The sequence below is a fragment of the Pristiophorus japonicus genome, chromosome 11 (assembly GCF_044704955.1).
Source record: "Pristiophorus japonicus isolate sPriJap1 chromosome 11, sPriJap1.hap1, whole genome shotgun sequence".
NCBI classification, from domain to species: Eukaryota; Metazoa; Chordata; class Chondrichthyes; family Pristiophoridae; genus Pristiophorus; species Pristiophorus japonicus.
In genome coordinates this window covers 1240585-1265182 of record NC_091987.1, presented here as the reverse complement: position 1 = coordinate 1265182, position 24598 = coordinate 1240585, and the positions used below count along the sequence as shown (strand labels likewise).

The 24598-nt window shown below is 53.9% G+C and overlaps 1 protein-coding gene across 6 annotated transcripts in view; it reads right to left on the bottom strand.

Annotated features, from left to right (window-relative positions):
- LOC139275958 (uromodulin-like 1) overlaps nt 1-24598 on the bottom strand; it is a 425626-nt gene that overhangs the window by 280705 nt on the left and 120323 nt on the right. The gene's annotated exons all lie outside the window — the stretch shown is intronic.

The window sequence follows — 24598 nt, the reverse complement described above, 5'->3', positions numbered from 1 at the left end:
CCTGTCAGTGATGGTACAGGAGGGACTGGATGGCCAGTACCTGTCAGTAATGGTACAGGAGGGACTGGATGGTCAGTACCTGTCAGTGATGGTGCAGGAGCGACTGGATGGTCAATACCTGTCAGTGATGGTACAGGAGGGACTGGTTGGTCAGTACCTGTCAGTGATAGCACAGGAGGGACTGGATGGTCTGTACCTGTCAGTGATGGTACAGGAGGGACCGGATGGTCAGTACCCGACAGTGATGGTACAGGAGGGACTGGATGGTCAGTACCTGTCAGTGATGGTACAGGAGGGACTGGATGGTCAGTACCTGTCAGTGATGATACAGGAGGGACTGGATGGTCAGTACCTGTCAGTGATGGTGCAGGAAGGACTGGATGGTCAGTACCTGTCAGTGATGGTACAGGAGGGACCGGATGGTCAGTACCTGTCAGTGATGATACAGGAGGGACTGGATGGTCAGTACCTGTCAGTGATGATACAGGAGGGACTGGATGGTCAGTACCTGTCAGTGATGGTACAGGAGGGACCGGATGGTCAGTACCTGTCAGTGATGGTACAGGAGGGACTGGATGGTCAGTACCTGTCAGTGATGATACAGGAGGGACTGGATGGTCAGTACCTGTCAGTGATGGTACAGGAGGGACCGGATGGTCAGTACCTGTCAGTGATGGTACAGGAGGGACGAGATGGTCAGTACCTGTCAGTGATGGTACAGGAGGGACTGGATGGTCAGTACCTGTCAGTGATGGTACAGGAGGGACTGGATGGTCAGTACCTGTCAGTAATGGTACAGGAGGGACTGGATGGTCAGTACTTGTCAGTGATGGTACAGGAGGGACTGGATGGTCAATACCTGTCAGTGATGGTACAGGAGGGACTGGATGGTCAGTACCTGTCAGTGATGGTACAGGAGGGACTGGATGGTCAGTACCTGTCAGTGATGGTACAGGAGGGACTGGATGGTCAGTACCTGTCAGTGATGGTACAGGAGGGACTCGATGGTCAGTACCTGTCAGTGATGGTATAGGAGCGACTGGATGGTCAGTACCTGTCAGTGATGGTACAAGAGGGACTGGATGGTCAGTACCTGTGACTGATGGTACAGGAGGGACTGGATGGTCAGTACCTGTCAGTGATGGTACAGGAGGGACCGGATGGTCAGTACGCGACAGTGATGGTACAGGAGGGACCGGATGCTCAGTACCCGACAGTGATGGTACAGGAGGGACTGGATGGTCTGTACCTGTCAGTGATGCTACAGGAGGGACTGGATGGTCTGCACCTGTCAGTGATGGTACAGGAGGGACTGGATGGTCAGCACCTGTCAGTGATGGTACAGGAGGGACTGGATGGTCAGTACCTGTCAGTGATGTTACAGGAGTGACTCGATGGTCAGTACCTGTCAGTGATGGTACAGGAGGGACTGGATGGTCAGTACCTGTCAGTGATAGTACAGGAGGGACTGGATGGTCAGTACCTGTCAGTGATGGTACAGGAGGGACTGGATCGTCAGTACCTGTCAGTGATGGTACAGGAGGGACTGGATGGTCAATACCTGTCAGTGATGCTACAGGAGCGACTGGATGGTCAATACCTGTCAGTGATGGTACAGAAGGGACTGGATGGTCAGTACCTGTCAGTGATGGTACAGGAGGGACTGGATGGTCAGTACCTGTCAGTGATGGTACAGGAGGGACCGGATGGTCAGTACGCGACAGTGATGGTACAGGAGGGACCGGATGCTCAGTACCCGACAGTGATGGTACAGGAGGGACTGGATGGTCTGTACCTGTCAGTGATGGTACAGGAGGGACTGGATGGTCAGCACCTGTCAGTGATGGTACAGGAGGGACTGGATGGTCAGTACCTGTCAGTGATGGTATAGGAGGGACTGGATGGTCAGGACCTGTCAGTGATGGTACAGGAGGGAGAGGATGGTCAGTACCTGTCAGTGATGGTACAGGAGGGACTGGATGGTCAGTACCTGTCAGTGATGGTACAGGAGGAACTGGATGGCCAGTACCTGTCAGTGATGGTACAGGAGGGACTGGATGGTCAGTACCTGTCAGTGATGGTACAGGAGGGACTGGATGGTCAGTACCTGTCAGTGATGGTACAGGAGGGACAGAATGCTCAGTACCTGTCAGTGATGGTACAGGAGGGACTGGATGGTCAGTACCTGTCAGTGATGGTACAGGAGGGACTGGATGGTCAGTACCTGTCAGTGATGGTACAGGAGGGAGATATTGGTCAGTACCTGTCAGTGATGGTACAGGAGGGACTGGATGGTCAGTACCTGTCCGTGATGTTAAAGGAGGGACTGGATGGTCAGCACCTGTCAGTGATGGTACATGAGGGACTCGATGGTCAGTACCTGTCAGTGATGGTACAGGAGGAACTGGATGGTCAGTACCTGTCAGTGATGGTACAGGAGGCACTGGATGGTCAGTACCTGTCAGTGATGGTACAGGAGCGACTGGATGGTCAATACCTATCAGTGATGGTACAGGAGGGACTGGATGGTCCGTACCTGTCAGTGATGGTACAGGAGGGACTGGATGGTCAGTACCTGTCAGTGATGGTACAGGAGGGACAGGATGGTCAGTACCTGTCAGTGATGGTACAGGAGGGACAGAATGCTCAGTACCTGTCAGTGATGGTACAGGAGGGACTGGATGGTCAGTACCTGTCAGTGATGGTACAGGAGGGACCGGATGGTCAGTACGCGACAGTGATGGTACAGGAGGGACCGGATGCTCAGTACCCGACAGTGATGGTACAGGAGGGACTGGATGGTCTGTACCTGTCAGTGATGGTACATGAGGGACTGGATGGTCAGTACCCGACAGTGATGGTACAGGAGGGACTGGATGGTCAGTACCTGTCAGTGATGGTACAGGAGGGACTGGATGGCCAGTACCTGTCAGTGATGGTACAGGAGGGACTGGATGGTCAGTACCTGTCAGTGATGGTACAGGAGGGACTGGATGGTCAGTACATGTCAGTGATGGTACAGGAGGGACTGGATGGTCAGTACCTGTCAGTGATGGCACAGGAGGGACTGGATGGTCAGTACCTGTCAGTGATGGTACAGGAGGGACGAGATGGTCAGTACCTGTCAGTGATGGTACAGGAGGGACCGGATGGTCAGTACGCGACAGTGATGGTACAGGAGGGACCGGATGCTCAGTACCCGACAGTGATGGTACAGGAGGGACTGGATGGTCAATACCTGTCAGTGATGGTACAGGAGGGATTGGATGGTCAGTACCTGTCAGGGATGGTACAGGAGGGACTGGATGGTCAGTACCTGTCAGTGATCGTACAGGAGGAACTGGATGGTCAGTACCTGTCAGTGATGGTACAGGAGGGACTGGATGGTCAGTACCTGTCAGTGATGGTACAGGAGGGACTGCATGGTCAGTACCTGTCAGTGATGGTACAGGAGGGAATGGATGGTCAGTACATGTCAGTGATGGTACAGGAGGGACTGGATGGTCAGTACCTGTCAGTGATGGCACAGCAGGGACTGGATGGTCATAACCCGACAGTGATGGTACAGGAGGGACTGGATGGTCTTTACCTGTCAGTGATGGTACAGGAGGGACTGGATGGTCAGTACCTGTCAGTGATGGTACAGGAGGGACTCGATAGTCAGTACCTGTCAGTGATGGTACAGGAGGGACTGGATGGTCAGTACCTATCAGTGATGGTACAGGAGGGACTGGATGGTCAGTACCTGTCAGTGATGGTACAGGAGGGACTCGATGGTCAGTACCTGTCAGTGATGGTACAGGAGGGACTGGATGGTCAGTACCTGTCAGTGATGGTACAGGAGGGACAGAATGCTCAGTACCTGTCAGTGATGGTACAGGAGGGACTGGATGGTCAGTACCTGTCAGTGATGGTACAGGAGGGACTGGATGGTCAGTACCTGTCAGTGATGGTAAAGGAGGGAGATATTGGTCAGTACCTGTCAGTGATGGTACAGGAGGGACTGGATGGTCAGTACCTGTCCGTGATGTTAAAGGAGGGACTGGATGGTCAGCACCTGTCAGTGATGGTACATGAGGGACTCGATGGTCAGTACCTGTCAGTGATGGTACAGGAGGAACTGGATGGTCAGTACCTGTCAGTGATGGTACAGGAGGCACTGGATGGTCAGTACCTGTCAGTGATGGTACAGGAGCGACTGGATGGTCAATACCTATCAGTGATGGTACAGGAGGGACTGGATGGTCCGTACCTGTCAGTGATGGGACAGGAGGGACTGGATGGTCAGTACCTGTCAGTGATGGTACAGGAGGGACAGGATGGTCAGTACCTGTCAGTGATGGTACAGGAGGGACAGAATGCTCAGTACCTGTCAGTGATGGTACAGGAGGGACTGGATGGTCAGTACCTGTCAGTGATGGTACAGGAGGGACCGGATGGTCAGTACGCGACAGTGATGGTACAGGAGGGACCGGATGCTCAGTACCCGACAGTGATGGTACAGGAGGGACTGGATGGTCTGTACCTGTCAGTGATGGTACATGAGGGACTGGATGGTCAGTACCCGACAGTGATGGTACAGGAGGGACTGGATGGTCAGTACCTGTCAGTGATGGTACAGGAGGGACTGGATGGCCAGTACCTGTCAGTGATGGTACAGGAGGGACTGGATGGTCAGTACATGTCAGTGATGGTACAGGAGGGACTGGATGGTCAGTACCTGTCAGTGATGGCACAGGAGGGACTGGATGGTCAGTACCTGTCAGTGATGGTACAGGAGGGACGAGATGGTCAGTACCTGTCAGTGATGGTACAGGAGGGACCGGATGGTCAGTACGCGACAGTGATGGTACAGGAGGGACCGGATGCTCAGTACCCGACAGTGATGGTACAGGAGGGACTGGATGGTCAATACCTGTCAGTGATGGTACAGGAGGGATTGGATGGTCAGTACCTGTCAGGGATGGTACAGGAGGGACTGGATGGTCAGTACCTGTCAGTGATGGTACAGGAGGAACTGGATGGTCAGTACCTGTCAGTGATGGTACAGGAGGGACTGGATGGTCAGTACCTGTCAGTGATGGTACAGGAGGGACTGGATGGTCAGTACCTGTCAGTGATGGTACAGGAGGGACTGGATGGTCAGTACATGTCAGTGATGGTACAGGAGGGACTGGATGGTCAGTACCTGTCAGTGATGGCACAGCAGGGACTGGATGGTCATAACCCGACAGTGATGGTACAGGAGGGACTGGATGGTCTTTACCTGTCAGTGATGGTACAGGAGGGACTGGATGGTCAGTACCTGTCAGTGATGGTACAGGAGGGACTCGATAGTCAGTACCTGTCAGTGATGGTACAGGAGGGACTGGATGGTCAGTACCTATCAGTGATGGTACAGGAGGGACTGGATGGTCAGTACCTGTCAGTGATGGTACAGGAGGGACTCGATGGTCAGTACCTGTCAGTGATGGTACAGGAGGGACTGGATGGTCAGTACCTGTCAGTGATGGTACAGGAGGCACTGGATGGTCAGTACCTGTCAGTGATGGTACAGGAGCGACTGGATGGTCAATACCTATCAGTGATGGTACAGGAGGGACTGGATGGTCCGTACCTGTCAGTGATGGTACAGGAGGGACTGGATGGTCAGTACCTGTCAGTGATGGTACAGGAGGGACTGGATGGTCAGAACCTGTCAGTGATGGTACAGGAGGGACTGGATGGTCAGTACCTGTCAGTGATGGTACAGGAGGGACTGGATGGTCAGTACCTGTCAGTGATGATACAGGAGGGACTGGATGGTCAGTACCTGTCAGTGATGGTACAGGAGGGACTGGATGGTCAGTACCTGTCAGTGATGGTACAGGAGGGACCGGATGGTCAGTACCTGTCAGTGATGGTACAGGAGGGACTGGATGGTCAGTACCTGTCAGTGATGGTACAGGAGGGACTGGATGGTCAGAACCTGTCAGTGATGGTACAGGAGGGACTGGATGGTCAGTACCTGTCAGTGATGGTACAGGAGGGACTGGATGGTCAGTACCTGTCAATGATGGTACAGGAGGGACCGGATGGTCAGTACGCGACAGTGATGGTACAGGAGGGACCGGATGCTCAATACCCGACAGTGATGGTACAGGAGGGACTGGATGGTCTGTACCTGTCAGTGATGCTACAGGAGGGAGTGGATGGACTGCACCTGTCCGTGATGGTACAGGAGGGACTGGATGGTCAGCACATGTCAGTGATGGTACAGGAGGGACTGGATGGTCAGTACCTGTCAGTGATGTTACAGGAGTGACTCGATGGTCAGTACCTGTCAGTGATGGTACAGGAGGCACTGGATGGTCAGTACCTGTCAGTGATGGTACAGGAGGGACTGGATGGTCAATACCTATCAGTGATGGTACAGGAGGGACTGGATGGTCCGTACCTGTCAGTGATGGTACAGGAGGGACTGGATGGTCAGTACCTGTCAGTGATGGTACAGGAGGGACTGGATGGTCAGAACCTGTCAGTGATGGTACAGGAGGGACTGGATGGTCAGTACCTGTCAGTGATGGTACAGGAGGGACTGGATGGTCAGTACCTGTCAGTGATGATACAGGAGGGACTGGATGGTCAGTACCTGTCAGTGATGGTACAGGAGGGACTGGATGGTCAGTACCTGTCAGTGATGGTACAGGAGGAACCGGATGGTCAGTACCTGTCAGTGATGGTACAGGAGGGACTGGATGGTCAGTACCTGTCAGTGATGGTACAGGAGGGTCGAGATGGTCAGTACCTGTCAGTGATGGTACAGGAGGGACTGGATGGTCAGTACCTGTCAGTAATGGTACAGGAGGGACTGGATGGTCAGTACCTGTCAGTGATGGTACAGGAGTGACTGGATGGTCAGAACCTGTCAGTGATGGTACAGGAGCGACTGGATGGTCAGTACCTGTCAGTGATGGTACAGGAGGGACTGGATGGTCAGTACCTGTCAGTGATGGTACAGGAGGGACTGGATGGTCAGTACCTGTCAGTGATGGTACAGGAGGGACCGGATGGTCAGTACGCGACAGTGATGGTACAGGAGGGACCGGATGCTCAGTACCCGACAGTGATGGTACAGGAGGGACTGGATGGTCTGTACCTGTCAGTGATGCTACAGGAGGGAGTGGATGGACTGCACCTGTCCGTGATGGTACAGGAGGGACTGGATGGTCAGCACATGTCAGTGATGGTACAGGAGGGACTGGATGGTCAGTACCTGTCAGTGATGTTACAGGAGTGACTCGATGGTCAGTACCTGTCAGTGATAGTACAGGAGGGACTGGATGGTCCGTACCTGTCAGTGATGGTACAGGAGGGACTGGATGGTCAGTACCTGTCAGTGATGGTACAGGAGGGACTGGATGGTCAGTACCTGTCAGTGATGGTACAGGAGGGACAGGATGGTCAGTACCTGTCAGTGATGGTACAGGAGAGACTGGATGGTCAGAATCTGTCAGTGATGGTACAGGAGGGACTGGATGGTCACCACCCGACAGTGATGGTACAGGAGGGACTGGATGGTCAGTACCTGTCAGTGATGGTACAGGAGGGACTGGATGGCCAGTACGTGTCAGTGATGGTGCAGGAGGGACTGGATGGTCAGTACCTGTCAGTGATGGTACAGGAGGGACTGGACGGTCAGTACCTGTCAGTGATGGTACAGGAGGGGCTGGATGGTCAGTACCTGTCAGTGATGGTACAGGAGGGACAGGATGGTCAGTACCTGTCAGTGATGGTACAGGAGGGACTGGATGATCAGTACCTGTCAGTGATGGTACAGGAGGGACTGGATGGTCAGTACCTGTCAGTGATGGTACAGGAGGGACCGGATGGTCAGTACGCGACAGTGATGGTACAGGAGGGACCGGATGCTCAGTACCCGACAGTGATGGTACAGGAGGGACTGGATGGTCTGTACCTGTCAGTGATGGTACAGGAGGGACTGCATGGTCAGTACCTGTCAGTGATGGTACAGGAGGGACTGGATGGTCAGTACCTGTCAGTGATGGTACAGGAGGGACTCGATGGTCAGTACCTGTCAGTGATGGTACAGGAGGGACTGGATGGTCAGTACCTGTCAGTGATGGTACAGGAGGCACTGGATGGTCAGTACCTGTCAGTGATGGTACAGGATGACTGGATGGTCAATAACTATCAGTGATGGTACAGGAGGGACTCGATGGTCCGTACCTGTCAGTGATGGTACAGGAGGGACTGGATGGTCAGTACCTGTCAGTGATGGTACAGGAGGGACTGGATGGTCAGTACCTGTCAGTGATGGTACAGGAGGGACTGGATGGTCAGTACCTGTCAGTGATGGTACAGGAGGGACTCGATGGTCAGTACCTGTCAGTGATGGTACAGGAGGGACCGGATGTTCAGTACCCGACAGTGATGGTACAGGAGGGACTGGATGGTCAGTACCTGTCAGTGATGGTACAGGAGGGACTGCATGGTCAGTACCTGTCAGTGATGGTACAGGAGGGACTGGATGGTCAGTACCTGTCAGTGATGGTACAGGAGGGACTGGATTGTCAGTACCTGTCAGTGATGGTACAGGAGGCACTGGATGGTCAGTACCTGTCAGTGATGGTACAGGAGGGACTGGATGGTCCGTACCTGTCAGTGATGGTACAGGAGGGACTGGATGGTCAGTACCTGTCAGTGATGGTACAGGAGGGACTGGATGGTCAGTACCTGTCAGTGATGGTACAGGAGGGAGATATTGGTCAGTACCTGTCAGTGATGGTACAGGAGGGACTGGATGGTCAGTACCTGTCAGTGATGTTAAAGGAGGGACTGGATGGTCAGCACCTGTCAGTGATGGTACAGGAGGGACTCGATGGTCAGTACCTGTCAGTGATGGTACAGGAGGAACTGGATGGTCAGTACCTGTCAGTGATGGTACAGGAGGCACTGGATGGTCAGTACCTGTCAGTGATGGTACAGGAGCGACTGGATGGTCAATACCTATCAGTGATGGTACAGGAGGGACTGGATGGTCCGTACCTGTCAGTGATGGTACAGGAGGGACTGGATGGTCAGTACCTGTCAGTGATGGTACAGGAGGGACTGGATGGTCAGTACCTGTCAGTGATGGTACAGGAGGGACTGGATGGTCAGTACCTGTCAGTGATGGTACAGGAGGGAGAGGATGGTCAGTACCTGTCAGTGATGGTACAGGAGGGACTGGATGGTCAGTACCTGTCAGTGATGTTAAAGGAGGGACTGGATGATCAGTACCTGTCAGTGATAGTACAGGAGGTACTGGATGGTCAGTACCTGTCAGTGATGGTACAGGAGGGACTGGAAGTCAGTACCTGTCAGTGATGATACAGGAGGACTGGATGGTCAGTACCTGTCAGAGATGGTACAGGAGGGACTGGATGGTCAGTACCTGTCAGTGATGGTACAGGAGGGACTGGATGGTCAGTACCTGTCAGTAATGGTACAGGAGGGACTGGATGGTCAGTACCTGTCAGTGATAGCACAGGAGGGACTGGATGGTCTGTACCTGTCAGTGATGGTACAGGAGGGACCGGATGGTCAGTACCCGACAGTGATGGTACAGGAGGGACTGGATGGTCAGTACCTGTCAGTGATGGTACAGGAGGGACTGGATGGTCAGTACCTGTCAGTGATGATACAGGAGGGACTGGATGGTCAGTACCTGTCAGTGATGGTACTGGAGGGACTGGATGGTCAGTACCTGTCAGTGATGGTACAGGAGGGACCGGATGGTCAGTACCTGTCAGTGATGGTACAGGAGGGACTGGATGGTCAGTACCTGTCAGTGATGGTACAGGAGGGACGAGATGGTCAGTACCTGTCAGTGATGGTACAGGAGCGACTGGATGGTCAGTACCTGTCAGTGATGGTACAGGAGGGACTGGATGGTCAGTACCTGTCAGTAATGGTACAGGAGGGACTGGATGGTCAGTACTTGTCAGTGATGGTACAGGAGGGACTGGATGGTCAATACCTGTCAGTGATGGTACAGGAGGGACTGGATGGTCAGTACCTGTCAGTGATAGTACAGGAGGGACTGGATGGTCAGTACCTGTCAGTGATGGTACAGGAGGGACTGGATGGTCAGTACCTGTCAGTGATGGTACAGGAGGGACTCGATGGTCAGTACCTGTCAGTGATGGTACAGGAGGGACTGGATGGTCAGTACCTGTCAGTGATGGTACAGGAGGGACTGGATGGTCAGTACCTGTCAGTGATGGTACAGGAGGGACCGGATGGTCAGTACCCGACAGTGATGGTACAGGAGGGACTGGATGGTCTGTACCTGTCAGTGATGCTACAGGAGGGACTGGATGGTCTGCACCTGTCAGTGATGGTACAGGAGGGACTGGATGGTCAGCACCTGTCAGTGATGGTACAGGAGGGACTGGATGGTCAGTACCTGTCAGTGATGGTACAGGAGGGACTCGATGGTCAGTACCTGTCAGTGATGGTACAGGAGGGACTGGATGGTCAGTACCTGTCAGTGATGGTACAGGAGGGACCGGATGGTCAGTACCCGACAGTGATGGTACAGGAGGGACTGGATGGTCTGTACCTGTCAGTGATGATACAGGAGGGACTGGATGGTCTGCACCTGTCAGTGATGGTACAGGAGGGACTGGATGGTCAGCACCTGTCAGTGATGGTACAGGAGGGACTGGATGGTCAGTACCTGTCAGTGATGTTACAGGAGTGACTCGATGGTCAGTACCTGTCAGTGATATTACAGGAGGGACTGGATGGTCAGTACCTGTCAGTGATGGTACAGGAGGGACTGGATGGTCAGTACCTGTCAGTGATGGTACAGGAGGGACTGGATCGTCAGTACCTGTCAGTGATGCTACAGGAGCGACTGGATGGTCAATACCTGTCAGTGATGGTACAGGAGGGACTGGATGGTCCGTACCTGTCAGTGATGGTACAGGAGGGACTGGATGGTCAGTACCTGTCAGTGATGGTACAGGAGGGACTGGATGATCAGTACCTGTCAGTGATGGTACAGGAGGGACTGGATGGTCAGTACCTGTCAGTGATGGTACAGGAGGGACCGGATGGTCAGTACGCGACAGTGATGGTACAGGAGGGACCGGATGCTCAGTACCCGACAGTGATGGTACAGGAGGGACTGGATGGTCTGTACCTGTCAGTGATGGTACAGGAGGGACTGCATGGTCAGTACCTGTCAGTGATGGTACAGGAGGGACTGGATGGTCAGTACCTGTCAGTGATGGTACAGGAGGGACTCGATGGTCAGTACCTGTCAGTGATGGTACAGGAGGCACTGGTTAGTCAGTACCTGTCAGTGATGGTACAGGAGCGACTGGATGGTCAATACCTATCAGTGATGGTACAGGAGGGACTGGATCGTCCGTACCTGTCAGTGATGGTAAAGGAGGGACTGGATGGTCAGTACCTGTCAGTGATGGTACAGGAGGGACTGGATGGTCAGTACCTGTCAGTGATGGTACAGGAGGGACTGGATGGTCAGTACCTGTCAGTGATGATACAGGAGGGACTGGATGGTCAGTACCTGTCAGTGATGGTACAGGAGGGACTGGATGGTCAGTACCTGTCAGTGATGGTACAGGAGGGACCGGATGGTCAGTACCTGTCAGTGATGGTACAGGAGGGACTGGATGGTCAGTACCTGTCAGTGATGGTACAGGAGGGTCGAGATGGTCAGTACCTGTCAGTGATGGTACAGGAGCGACTGGATGGTCAGTACCTGTCAGTAATGGTACAGGAGGGACTGGATGGTCAGTACCTGTCAGTGATGGTACAGGAGGGACTGGATGGTCAGAACCTGTCAGTGATGGTACAGGAGGGACTGGATGGTCAGTACCTGTCAGTGATGGTACAGGAGGGACTGGATGGTCAGTACCTGTCAATGATGGTACAGGAGGGACCGGATGGTCAGTACGCGACAGTGATGGTACAGGAGGGACCGGATGCTCAGTACCCGACAGTGATGGTACAGGAGGGACTGGATGGTCTGTACCTGTCAGTGATGCTACAGGAGGGAGTGGATGGACTGCACCTGTCCGTGATGGTACAGGAGGGACTGGATGGTCAGCACATGTCAGTGATGGTACAGGAGGGACTGGATGGTCAGTACCTGTCAGTGATGTTACAGGAGTGACTCGATGGTCAGTACCTGTCAGTGATGGTACAGGAGGCACTGCATGGTCAGTACCTGTCAGTGATGGTACAGGAGCGACTGGATGGTCAATACCTATCAGTGATGGTACAGGAGGGACTGGATGGTCCGTACCTGTCAGTGATGGTACAGGAGGGACTGGATGGTCAGTACCTGTCAGTGATGGTACAGGAGGGACTGGATGGTCAGAACCTGTCAGTGATGGTACAGGAGGGACTGGATGGTCAGTACCTGTCAGTGATGGTACAGGAGGGACTGGATGGTCAGTACCTGTCAGTGATGATACAGGAGGGACTGGATGGTCAGTACCTGTCAGTGATGGTACAGGAGGGACTGGATGGTCAGTACCTGTCAGTGATGGTACAGGAGGGACCGGATGGTCAGTACCTGTCAGTGATGGTACAGGAGGGACTGGATGGTCAGTACCTGTCAGTGATGGTACAGGAGGGTCGAGATGGTCAGTACCTGTCAGTGATGGTACAGGAGGGACTGGATGGTCAGTACCTGTCAGTAATGGTACAGGAGGGACTGGATGGTCAGTACCTGTCAGTGATGGTACAGGAGTGACTGGATGGTCAGAACCTGTCAGTGATGGTACAGGAGCGACTGGATGGTCAGTACCTGTCAGTGATGGTACAGGAGGGACTGGATGGTCAGTACCTGTCAGTGATGGTACAGGAGGGACAGGATGGTCAGTACCTGTCAGTGATGGTACAGGAGGGACCGGATGGTCAGTACGCGACAGTGATGGTACAGGAGGGACCGGATGCTCAGTACCCGACAGTGATGGTACAGGAGGGACTGGATGGTCTGTACCTGTCAGTGATGCTACAGGAGGGAGTGGATGGACTGCACCTGTCCGTGATGGTACAGGAGGGACTGGATGGTCAGCACATGTCAGTGATGGTACAGGAGGGACTGGATGGTCAGTACCTGTCAGTGATGTTACAGGAGTGACTCGATGGTCAGTACCTGTCAGTGATAGTACAGGAGGGACTGGATGGTCAGTAACTGTCAGTGATGGTACAGGAGGGACAGGATGGTCAGTACCTGTCAGTGATGGTGCAGGAGAGACTGGATGGTCAGAATCTGTCAGTGATGGTACAGGAGGGACTGGATGGTCAGCACCCGACAGTGATGGTACAGGAGGGACTGGATGGTCAGTACCTGTCAGTGATGGTACAGGAGGGACTGGATGGCCAGTACGTGTCAGTGATGGTGCAGGAGGGACTGGATGGTCAGTACCTGTCAGTGATGGTACAGGAGGGACTGGACGGTCAGTACCTGTCAGTGATGGTACAGGAGGGGCTGGATGGTCAGTACCTGTCAGTGATGGTACAGGAGGGACTGGATGGTCAGTACCTGTCAGTGATGGTACAGGAGGGACTGGATGATCAGTACCTGTCAGTGATGGTACAGGAGGGACTGGATGGTCAGTACCTGTCAGTGATGGTACAGGAGGGACCGGATGGTCAGTACGCGACAGTGATGGTACAGGAGGGACCGGATGCTCAGTACCCGACAGTGATGGTACAGGAGGGACTGGATGGTCTGTACCTGTCAGTGATGGTACAGGAGGGACTGCATGGTCAGTACCTGTCAGTGATGGTACAGGAGGGACTGGATGGTCAGTACCTGTCAGTGATGGTACAGGAGGGACTCGATGGTCAGTACCTGTCAGTGATGGTACAGGAGGGACTGGATGGTCAGTACCTGTCAGTGATGGTACAGGAGGCACTGGATGGTCAGTACCTGTCAGTGATGGTACAGGATGACTGGATGGTCAATAACTATCAGTGATGGTACAGGAGGGACTGGATGGTCCGTACCTGTCAGTGATGGTACAGGAGGGACTGGATGGTCAGTACCTGTCAGTGATGGTACAGGAGGGACTGGATGGTCAGTACCTGTCAGTGATGGTACAGGAGGGACTGGATGGTCAGTACCTGTCAGTGATGGTACAGGAGGGACTCGATGGTCAGTACCTGTCAGTGATGGTACAGGAGGGACCGGATGCTCAGTACCCGACAGTGATGGTACAGGAGGGACTGGATGGTCAGTACCTGTCAGTGATGGTACAGGAGGGACTGCATGGTCAGTACCTGTCAGTGATGGTACAGGAGGGACTGGATGGTCAGTACCTGTCAGTGATGGTACAGGAGGGACTGGATTGTCAGTACCTGTCAGTGATGGTACAGGAGGCACTGGATGGTCCGTACCTGTCAGTGATGGTACAGGAGGGACTGGATGGTCAGTACCTGTCAGTGATGGTACAGGAGGGAGATATTGGTCAGTACCTGTCAGTGATGGTACAGGAGGGACTGGATGGTCAGTACCTGTCAGTGATGTTAAAGGAGGGACTGGATGGTCAGCACCTGTCAGTGATGGTACAGGAGGGACTCGATGGTCAGTACCTGTCAGTGATGGTACAGGAGGAACTGGATGGTCAGTACCTGTCAGTGATGGTACAGGAGGCACTGGATGGTCAGTACCTGTCAGTGATGGTACAGGAGCGACTGGATGGTCAATACCTATCAGTGATGGTACAGGAGGGACTGGATGGTCCGTACCTGTCAGTGATGGTACAGGAGGGACGAGATGGTCAGTACCTGTCAGTGATGGTACAGGAGCGACTGGATGGTCAGTACCTGTCAGTGATGGTACAGGAGGGACTGGATGGTCAGTACCTGTCAGTAATGGTACAGGAGGGACTGGATGGTCAGTACTTGTCAGTGATGGTACAGGAGGGACTGGATGGTCAATACCTGTCAGTGATGGTACAGGAGGGACTGGATGGTCAGTACCTGTCAGTGATAGTACAGGAGGGACTGGATGGTCAGTACCTGTCAGTGATGGTACAGGAGGGACTGGATGGTCAGTACCTGTCAGTGATGGTACAGGAGGGACTCGATGGTCAGTACCTGTCAGTGATGGTACAGGAGGGACTGGATGGTCAGTACCTGTCAGTGATGGTACAGGAGGGACTGGATGGTCAGTACCTGTCAGTGATGGTACAGGAGGGACCGGATGGTCAGTACCCGACAGTGATGGTACAGGAGGGACTGGATGGTCTGTACCTGTCAGTGATGCTACAGGAGGGACTGGATGGTCTGCACCTGTCAGTGATGGTACAGGAGGGACTGGATGGTCAGCACCTGTCAGTGATGGTACAGGAGGGACTGGATGGTCAGTACCTGTCAGTGATGGTACAGGAGGGACTCGATGGTCAGTACCTGTCAGTGATGGTACAGGAGGGACTGGATGGTCAGTACCTGTCAGTGATGGTACAGGAGGGACCGGATGGTCAGTACCTGTCAGTGATGGTACAGGAGGGACCGGATGGTCAGTACCCGACAGTGATGGTACAGGAGGGACTGGATGGTCTGTACCTGTCAGTGATGCTACAGGAGGGACTGGATGGTCTGCACCTGTCAGTGATGGTACAGGAGGGACTGGATGGTCAGCACCTGTCAGTGATGGTACAGGAGGGACTGGATGGTCAGTACCTGTCAGTGATGTTACAGGAGTGACTCGATGGTCAGTACCTGTCAGTGATAGTACAGGAGGGACTGGATGGTCAGTACCTGTCAGTGATGGTACAGGAGGGACTGGATGGTCAGTACCTGTCAGTGATGGTACAGGAGGGACTGGATCGTCAGTACCTGTCAGTGATGCTACAGGAGCGACTGGATGGTCCGTACCTGTCAGTGATGGTACAGGAGGGACTGGATGGTCCGTACCTGTCAGTGATGGTACAGGAGGGACTGGATGATCAGTACCTGTCAGTGATGGTACAGGAGGGACTGGATGGTCAGTACCTGTCAGTGATGGTACAGGAGGGACCGGATGGTCAGTACGCGACAGTGATGGTACAGGAGGGACCGGATGCTCAGTACCCGACAGTGATGGTACAGGAGGGACTGGATGGTCTGTACCTGTCAGTGATGGTACAGGAGGGACTGCATGGTCAGTACCTGTCAGTGATGGTACAGGAGGGACTGGATGGTCAGTACCTGTCAGTGATGGTACAGGAGGGACTCGATGGTCAGTACCTGTCAGTGATGGTACAGGACGGACTGGATGGTCAGTACCTGACAGTGATGGTACAGGAGGCACTGGATAGTCAGTACCTGTCAGTGATGGTACAGGAGCGACTGGATGGTCAATACCTATCAGTGATGGTACAGGAGGGACTGGATGGTCCGTACCTGTCAGTGATGGTACAGGAGGGACTGGATGGTCAGTACCTGTCAGTGATGGTACAGGAGGGACTGGATGGTCAGTACCTGTCAGTGATGGTACAGGAGGGAGAGGATGGTCAGTACCTGTCAGTGATGGTACAGGAGGGACCGGATGCTCAGTACCCGACAGTGATGGTACAGGAGGGACTGGATGGTCAGTACCTGTCAGTGATGGTACAGGAGGGACTGGATGGTTAGTACCTGTCAGTGATGGTACAGGAGGCACTGGATGGTCAGTACCTGTCAGTGATGGTACAGGAGCGACTGGATGGTCAATACCTATCAGTGATGGTACAGGAGGGACTGGATGGTCCGTACCTGTCAGTGATGGTACAGGAGGGACTGGATGGTCAGTACCTGTCAGTGATGGTACAGGAGGGACTGGATGGTCAGTACCTGTCAGTGATGGTACAGGAGGGACTGGATGGTCAGTACCTGTCAGTGATGGGACAGGAGGGACCGGATGGTCAGTACGCGACAGTGATGGTACAGGAGGGACCGGATGCTCAGTACCCGACAGTGATGGTACAGGAGGGACTGGATGGTCTGTACCTGTCAGTGATGGTACAGGAGGGACTGCATGGTCAGTACCTGTCAGTGATGGTACAGGAGGTACTGGATGGTCAGTACCTGTCAGTGATGGTACAGGAGGGACTGGATGGTCAGTACCTGTCAGTGATGATACAGGAGGACTGGATGGTCAGTACCTGTCAGAGATGGTACAGGAGGGACTGGATGGTCAGTACCTGTCAGTGATGGTACAGGAGGGACTGGATGGTCAGTACCTCTCAGTGATGGTACAGGAGGGAGAGGATGGTCAGTACCTGTCAGTGATGGTACAGGAGGGACCGGATGCTCAGTACCCGACAGTGATGGTACAGGAGGGACTGGATGGTCAGTACCTGTCAGTGATGGTACAGGAGGGACTGCATGGTCAGTACCTGTCAGTGATGGTACAGGAGGGACTGGATGGTCAGTACCTGTCAGTGATGGTACAGGAGGGACTGGATGGTCAGTACCTGTCAGTGATGGTACAGGAGGGACTGGATGGTCAGTACCTGTCAGTGATGGTACAGGAGGGACTGGATGGTCAGTACCTGTCAGTGATGGTACAGGAGGGACCGGATGGTCAGTACCTGTCAGTGATGGTACAGGAGGGACTGGATGGTCAGTACCTGTCAGTGATGGTACAGGAGGGACTGGATGGTCAGTACCTGTCAGTGATGGTACAGGAGGGACAGGATGGTCAGTACCTGTCAGTGATGGTACAGGAGGGACTGGATGGTCAGCACCCGACAGTGATGGTACAGGAGGGACTGGATGGTCAGTACCTATCAGTGATGGTACAGGAGGGACTGGATGGCCAGTACCTGTCAGTGATGGTACAGGAGGGACTGGATGGTCAGTACCTGTCAGTGATGGTACAGGAGGGACTGGACGGTCAGTACCTGTCAGTGATGGTACAGGAGGGACTGGATGGTCAGTACCTGTCAGTGATGGTACAGGAGGGACTGGATTATCAGTACCTGTCAGTGATGGTACAGGAGGGACTGGATGGTCAGTACCTGTCAGTGATGGTACAGGAGGGACCGGATGGTCAGTACGCGACAGTGATGGTACAGGAGGGACCGGATGCTCAGTACCCGACAGTGATGGTACAGGAGGGACTGGATGGTCTGTACCTGTCAGTGATGGTACAGGAGGGACTGCATGGTCAGTACCTGTCAGTGATGGTACAGGAGGGATTCGATGGTCAGTACCTGTCAGTGATGGTACAGGAGGGACTGGATGGTCAGTACCTGTCAGTGATGGTACAGGAGGCACTGGATGGTCAGTACCTGTCAGTGATGGTGCAGGAGCGACTGGATGGTCAATACCTATCAGTGATGGTACAGGAGGGACTGGATGGTCCGTACCTGTCAGTGATGGTACAGGAGGGACTGGATGGTAAGTACCTGTCAGTGATGGTACAGGAGGGACTGGATGGTCAGTACCTGTCAGTGATGGTACAGGAGGGACTGCATGGTCACTACCTTTCAGTGATGGTACAGGAGGTACTGGATGGTCAGTACCTGTCAGTGATGGTACAGGAGGGACTGGATGGTCAGTACCTGTCAGTGATGATACAGGAGGACTGGATGGTCAGTACCTGTCAGAGATGGTACAGGAGGGACTGGATGGTCAGTACCTGTCAGTGATGGTACAGGAGGGACTGGATGGTCAGTACCTGTCAGTGATGGTACAGGAGGGAGAGGATGGTCAGTACCTGTCAGTGATGGTACAGGAGGGACTGGATGGTCAGTACCTGTCAGTGATGATACAGGAGGACTGGATGGTCAGTACCTGTCAGAGATGGTACAGGAGGGACTGGATGGTCAGTACCTGTCAGTGATGGTACAGGAGGGACTGGATGGTCAGTACCTCTCAGTGATGGTACAGGAGGGAGAGGATGGTCAGTACCTGTCAGTGATGGTACAGGAGGGACCGGATGCTCAGTACCCGACAGTGATGGTACAGGAGGGACTGGATGGTCAGTACCTGTCAGTGATGGTACAGGAGGGACTGCATGGTCAGTACCTGTCAGTGATGGTACAGGAGGGACTGGATGGTCAGTACCTGTCAGTGATGGTACAGGAGGGACTGGATGGTCAGTACCTGTCAGTGATGGTACAGGAGGGACTGGATGGTCAGTACCTGTCAGTGATGGTACAGGAGGGACTGGATGGTCAGTACCTGTCAGTGATGGTACAGGAGGGACCGGATGGTCAGTACCTGTCAGTGATGGTACAGGAGGGACTGGATGGTCAGTACCTGTCAGTGATGGTACAGGAGGGACTGGATGGTCAGTACCTGTCAGTGATGGTACAGGAGGGACAGGATGGTCAGTACCTGTCAGTGATGGTACAGGAGGGACTGGATGGTCAGCACCCGACAGTGATGGTACAGGAGGGACTGGATGGTCAGTACCTGTCAGTGATGGTACAGGAGGGACTGGATGGCCAGTACCTGTCAGTGATGGTACAGGAGGGACTGGATGGTCAGTACCTGTCAGTGATGGTACAGGAGGGACTGGACGGTCAGTACCTGTCAGTGATGGTACAGGAGGGACTGGATGGTCAGTACCTGTCAGTGATGGTACAGGAGGGACTGGATGGTCAGTACCTGTCAGTGATGGTACAGGAGGGACTGGATGATCAGTACCTGTCAGTGATGGTACAGGAGGGACTGGATGGTCAGTACCTGTCAGTGATGGTACAGGAGGGACCGGATGGTCAGTACGCGACAGTGATGGTACAGGAGGGACCGGATGCTCAGTACCCGACAGTGATGTTCCAGGAGGGACTGGATGGTCTGTACCTGTCAGTGATGGTACATGAGGGACTGCATGGTCAGTACCTGTCAGTGATGGTACAGGAGGGATTCGATGGTCAGTACCTGTCAGTGATGGTACAGGAGGGACTGGATGGTCAGTACCTGTCAGTGATGGTACAGGAGGCACTGGATGGTCAGTACCTGTCAGTGATGGTGCAGGAGCGACTGGATGGTCAATACCTATCAGTGATGGTACAGGAGGGACTGGATGGTCCGTACCTGTCAGTGATGGTACAGGAGGGACTGGATGGTAAGTACCTGTCAGTGATGGTACAGGAGGGACTGGATGGTCAGTACCTGTCAGTGATGGTACAGGAGGGACTGCATGGTCAGTACCTGTCAGTGATGGTACAGGAGGTACTGGATGGTCAGTACCTGTCAGTGATGGTACAGGAGGGACTGGATGGTCAGTACCTGTCAGTGATGATACAGGAGGACTGGATGGTCAGTACCTGTCAGAGATGGTACAGGAGGGACTGGATGGTCAGTACCTGTCAGTGATGGTACAGGAGGGACTGGATGGTCAGTACCTGTCAGTGATGGTACAGGAGGGAGAGGATGGTCAGTACCTGTCAGTGATGGTACAGGAGGGACCGGATGCTCAGTACCCGACAGTGATGGTACAGGAGGGACTGGATGGTCAGTACCTGTCAGTGATGGTACAGGAGGGACTGCATGGTCAGTACCTGTCAGTGATGGTACAGGAGGGACTGGATGGTCAGTACCTGTCAGTGATGGTACAGGAGGGACCGGATGTTCAGTACCTGTCAGTGATGGTACAGGAGGGACTGGATGGTCAGTACCTGTCAGTGATGGTACAGGAGGGTCGAGATGGTCAGTACCTGTCAGTGATGGCACAGGAGGGACTGGATGGTCAGTACCTGTCAGTAATGGTACAGGAGGGACTGGATGGTCAGTACCTGTCAGTGATGGTACAGGAGGGACTGGATGGTCAGTTCCTGTCAGTGATGGTACAGGAGCGGCTGGATGGTCAGTACCTGTCAGTGATGGTACAGGAGGGACTGGATGGTCAGTACCTGTCAGTGATGGTACAGGAGGGACTGGATGGTCAGTACCTGTCATTGATGGTACAGGAGGGACCGGATGGTCAGTACGCGACAGTGATGGTACAGGAGGGACCGGATGCTCAGTACCCGACAGTGATGGTACAGGAGGGACTGGATGGTCAGTACCTGTCAGTGATGCTACAGGAGCGACTGGATGGTCAATACCTGTCAGTGATGGTACAGAAGGGACTGGATGGTCCGTACCTGTCAGTGATGGTACAGGAGGGACTGGATGGTCAGTACCTGTCAGTGATGGTACAGGAGGGACTGGATGGTCAGTACCTGTCAGTGATGGTACAGGAGGGACTGAATGGTCAGTACCTGTCAGTGATGGTACAGGAGGGACAGGATGGTCAGTACCTGTCAGTGATGGTACAGGAGAGACTGGATGGTCAGAATCTGTCAGTGATGGTACAGGAGGGACTGGATGGTCAGCACCCGACAGTGATGGTACAGGAGGGACTGGATGGTCAGTACCTGTCAGTGATGGTACAGGAGGGACTGGATGGCCAGTACGTGTCAGTGATGGTGCAGGAGGGACTGGATGGTCAGTACCTGTCAGTGATGGTACAGGAGGGACTGGACGGTCAGTACCTGTCAGTGATGGTACAGGAGGGACTGGATGGTCAGTACCTGTCAGTGATGGTACAGGAGGGACTGGATGGTCAGTACCTGTCAGTGATGGTACAGGAGGGACTGGATGATCAGTACCTGTCAGTGATGGTACAGGAGGGACTGGATGGTCAGTACCTGTCAGTGATGGTACAGGAGGGACCGGATGGTCAGTACGCGACAGTGATGGTACAGGAGGGACCGGATGCTCAGTACCCGACAGTGATGGTACAGGAGGGACTGGATGGTCTGTACCTGTCAGTGATGGTACAGGAGGGACTGCATGGTCAGTACCTGTCAGTGATGGTACAGGAGGGACTGGATGGTCAGTACCTGTCAGTGATGGTACAGGAGGGACTCGATGGTCAGTACCTGTCAGTGATGGTACAGGAGGGACTGGATGGTCAGTACCTGTCAGTGATGGTACAGGAGGCACTGGATGGTCAGTACCTGTCAGTGATGGTACAGGAGCGACTGGATGGTCAATACCTATCAGTGATGGTACAGGAGGGACTGGATGGTCCGTACCTGTCAGTGATGGTACAGGAGGGACTGGATGGTCAGTACCTGTCAGTGATGGTACAGGAGGGACTGGATGGTCAGTACCTGTCAGTGATGGTACAGGAGGGACTGGATGGTCAGTACCTGTCAGTGATGGTACAGGAGGGAGAGGATGGTCAGTACCTGTCAGTGATGGTACAGGAGGGACCGGATGCTCAGTCCCCGACAGTGATGGTACAGGAGGCACTGGATGGTCAGTACCTGTCAGTGATGGTACAGGAGCGACTGGATGGTCCGTACCTGTCAGTGATGGTACAGGAGGGACTGGATGGTCAGTACCTGTCAGTGATGGTACAGGAGGGACTGGATGGTCAGTACCTGTCAGTGATGGTACAGGAGGGACTGGATGGTCAGTACCTGTCAGTGATGGTACAGGAGGGAGATATTGGTCAGTACCTGTCAGTGATGGTACAGGAGGGACTGGATGGTCAGTACCTGTCAGTGATGTTAAAGGAGGGACTGGATGGTCAGCACCTGTCAGTGATGGTACAGGAGGGACTCGATGGTCAGTACCTGTCAGTGATGGTACAGGAGGAACTGGATGGTCAGTACCTGTCAGTGATGGTACAGGAGGCACTGGATGGTCAGTACCTGTCAGTGATGGTACAGGAGCGACTGGATGGTCAATACCTATCAGTGATGGTACAGGAGGGACTGGATGGTCCGTACCTGTCAGTGATGGTACAGGAGGGACTGGATGGTCAGTACCTGTCAGTGATGGTACAGGAGGGACTGGATGGTCAGTACCTGTCAGTGATGGTACAGGAGGGACTGGATGGTCAGTACCTGTCAGTGATGGTACAGGAGGGAGAGGATGGTCAGTACCTGTCAGTGATGGTACAGGAGGGACTGGATGGTCAGTACCTGTCAGTGATGTTAAAGGAGGGACTGGATGATCAGTACCTGTCAGTGACAGTACAGGAGGTACTGGATGGTCAGTACCTGTCAGTGATGGTACAGGAGGGACTGGATGGTCAGTACCTGTCAGTGATGATACAGGAGGACTGGATGGTCAGTACCTGTCAGAGATGGTACAGGAGGGACTGGATGGTCAGTACCTGTCAGTGATGGTACAGGAGGGACTGGATGGTCAGTACCTGTCAGTAATGGTACAGGAGGGACTGGATGGTCAGTACCTGTCAGTGATAGCACAGGAGGGACTGGATGGTCTGTACCTGTCAGTGATGGTACAGGAGGGACCGGATGCTCAGTACCCGACAGTGATGGTACAGGAGGGACTGGATGGTCAGTACCTGTCAGTGATGGTACAGGAGGGACTGGATGGTCAGTACCTGTCAGTGATGATACAGGAGGGACTGGATGGTCAGTACCTGTCAGTGATGGTACTGGAGGGACTGGATGGTCAGTACCTGTCAGTGATGGTACAGGAGGGACCGGATGGTCAGTACCTGTCAGTGATGGTACAGGAGGGACTGGATGGTCAGTACCTGTCAGTGATGGTACAGGAGGGACGAGATGGTCAGTACCTGTCAGTGATGGTACAGGAGCGACTGGATGGTCAGTACCTGTCATTGATGGTACAGGAGGGACTGGATGGTCAGTACCTGTCAGTAATGGTACAGGAGGGACTGGATGGTCAGTACTTGTCAGTGATGGTACAGGAGGGACTGGATGGTCAATACCTGTCAGTGATGGTACAGGAGGGACTGGATGGTCAGTACCTGTCAGTGATAGTACAGGAGGGACTGGATGGTCAGTACCTGTCAGTGATGGTACAGGAGGGACTGGATGGTCAGTACCTGTCAGTGATGGTACAGGAGGGACTCGATGGTCAGTACCTGTCAGTGATGGTACAGGAGGGACTGGATGGTCAGTACCTGTCAGTGATGGTATAGGAGCGACTGGATGGTCAGTACCTGGCAGTGATGGTACAGGAGGGACTGGATGGTCAGTACCTGTCAGTGATGGTACAGGAGGGACTGGATGGTCAGTACCTGTCAGTGATGGTACAGGAGGGACCGGATGGTCAGTACGCGACAGTGATGGTACAGGAGGGACCGGATGCTCAGTACCCGACAGTGATGGTACAGGAGGGACTGGATGGTCTGTACCTGTCAGTGATGCTACAGTAGGGACTGGATGGTCTGCACCTGTCAGTGATGGTACAGGAGGGACTGGATGGTCAGCACCTGTCAGTGATGGTACAGGAGGTACTGGATGGTCAGTACCTGTCAGTGATGTTACAGGAGTGACTCGATGGTCAGTACCTGTCAGTGATGGTACAGGAGGGACAGGATGGTCAGTACCTGTCAGTGATGGTACAGGAGAGACTGGATGGTCAGAATCTGTCAGTGATGGTACAGGAGGGACTGGATGGTCAGCAACCGACAGTGATGATACAGGAGGGACTGGCTGGTCAGTACCTGTCAGTGATGGTACAGGAGGGACTGGATGGTCAGTACCTGTCAGTGATGGTACAGGAGGGACTGGATGGTCAGTACCTGTCAGTGATGGTACAGGAGGGACTGGATGATCAGTACCTGTCAGTGATGGTACAGGAGGGACTGGATGGTCAG